This window comes from Phyllobates terribilis, unplaced genomic scaffold, assembly GCF_046119375.1.
Source record: "Phyllobates terribilis strain yellow unplaced genomic scaffold, ASM4611937v1 Scaffold_3__8_contigs__length_932513732, whole genome shotgun sequence".
Lineage (NCBI taxonomy): Eukaryota > Metazoa > Chordata > Amphibia > Anura > Dendrobatidae > Phyllobates > Phyllobates terribilis.
Genome location: NW_027362763.1, coordinates 224,445,319 through 224,447,646, shown reverse-complemented (window position 1 = coordinate 224,447,646; position 2,328 = coordinate 224,445,319).

Here is a 2,328-nt window from a genome sequence, read left to right as displayed (position 1 = left end):
ATCAGTCCTTGTGCCGCCAGTTCGACTTTACCAATCTTAATGGTCACCTCTTTGAATCCCACCTGTCGGCGCCACGGGACGTCCTCCGGAGGCCAGCTGGATCTTTCCTGGAGAAGAGACCTGTAAAGACTGCACAGTTCTGGTTAGCGCGGCAACGCTCTTAGTCAGCTCTTGGACCTGATGGTGCAGGTCTGTAGCCGGGTCACTGTTTAAAGCCTGCGCATCAGCTCCCACAGGCCCTGCAGACAAGGGCGCCGTCTCCTGGTGGTAAGTGATAGCAGGGCGCCTGTGGGTCACAGCGCCACCTGGTGCCGGTTCTCGGAGCACCCGGATGGCTCTGTCCTTGAACTGTGCAAAGTCCAGGTCAGGGTCCTGTAAGGCCATTGCCCGCAACTGGGTTCGATGGGCATTTCACAGTAGACCCTCAATAAATTGTTCAGTCAACAGCTTATCTTCATTTCCCACGCTGTCAGGGTCTGCCTGCTTAATGGCTCTCAGGGCCTCTTGTAGGTTTAGAGCATAGTCTCTTATACTCTCATGTGCCCGTTGTTTGCACCCATAAAATCTTAGTTTTATTTCGGCTGAGGTGCGGGTGTCAAATGTGTCTTTCAGCCGGGTTAGTATGTCTCTGACAGTCCTCTTCCTCCCAGGTGGCCAGGACTTTACCTCCCTTTGGGCTGCCCCGATTAATTGGGCCACCAGGATGCTCACTTTTTGCTCTTCTGTGAGGGGGTACACCTGGAAGAGGCTATCCAGTCTTTCTCTAAAGTCATTTAGAGTATGTGACTCCCCTGAGTACTGGGGTAGCCAGGTTGCCCCCGGGATATAGGGCATGGTGAATGGCATGACTGCTGCAGCGGTTGCGCTGGCGGTGGCTGTGGCAGTGGAGCTCCCCTCGGTATCCGGCATCCTCCTCCCCCCTAGTGGACCATGGCCTACCTTGCGATGCTCTTCTTCCGTAGGCCGCGGCTCCGCAGTCGATCGTCGGGGTTGAGGACCTGGCGTCGCGCTCCGATGACGTCAGCGTCGCTCTTCCTCCCTTCCAGGACCTTGCGCAGCGTCAGAGCGTGGGGCGGAGCTTCGGATCTCGCGCGCTTTCAGCGTCCACGCCCCTCTTCTTCCCGTGCGGCGTCCCGAAGATGGCGTCCGAAGGCGGGAAGCAGCTGCGGATGGCGGGAAGAAGGCAGAAGACGGCGGGAAACGGTCCAAGATGGCGTCTGATGGCGGGAATCGGCTCCGGATGGCGGGAAACGACTCCGGACGGCGGGAAACTTCACCACAGGTAAGTATAAAAGTCTCTTTTTCAGGCACGCAGTACCTGGTGGTTGCGGGCACGAAATCCTGCCGACTACGCCAAAGTTGACGCGCCCCCTGGGCCTGTGTTGTGCAGGGGAACCCGGAACCGGGCCTGTTGTAGAATGCTGGGGGTTGTAGTCTCCGTGTGGCGGTGACCCGGTCCGTGCCCAGGGTGGTCAAACCAGTGGCAGTCTTAATGTATAGCAAATGTCCGACTACGCCACCCGTGGATTGCGGTCAGTGGGGACCGCCGCTGCGCTGCAGACCGCTGAGGCTGATGTTGTTTGCGCAGCCGAGTATGGGATAACTCCCCACGGGAGAAGTATGGCCTCAGGGCAGCTAATGTGAGAGATGATGGGAGTGATGGTGTGAGGGTCCCAGTGCTAATGGTGCAGGAGCGGCAAGGAATCACAGAGACGTGAGGTGCAGTTCAGGGTCTTTACTGATGGTACAAGGCAGACCCTCCCAGGAGTACTGGCTAGTATAAGGGGCCTGGTCAGTCTGCGAGCAAGCAGGAGTTCCCCTGGCCAGGTGGAGTTGTAGGCCTCCCCGTTTATCTGCACTCTTCCTGGCTACCTTGCTGTCAGCGGTTACAAGTAGCCCACGTCCCTGAGTATACCGTGTGGTGCTCACCCGTATGGCTGGTGACTTGGGGCCTTCTGTTAGCCTCCGCTCCTGGATGGCGGCGCTGGTCCCTTCTTTGTGACTGAGCCTCCGGGCTTCTATGGCCAGAGGACCTGGAATCCCCTGCCGGCTGGTTTCTGCTGCTGGGTATAGATCAGTCCCCACAGCCTCGGACTCCTGTGTCCGGTTTTAGTGTCCTCAGCCAGGGCGAGCTATATCTCTGCTCACAGCCCCTGGCCTTCTGCCTCTGCTCCTACAGAGCTCCTGATCTCACTTTCCCTCTCCAGACTCTGACTCTGTCTGCAGCTTCACTCACTAATCCCGCCCCAGACCCAGTTTATAAGGGCCAATTCCTCCCCTCCCAGGTCTGGGCGGGCAGTGTTGCATGCTTAGGGCTCCTGACCAGAG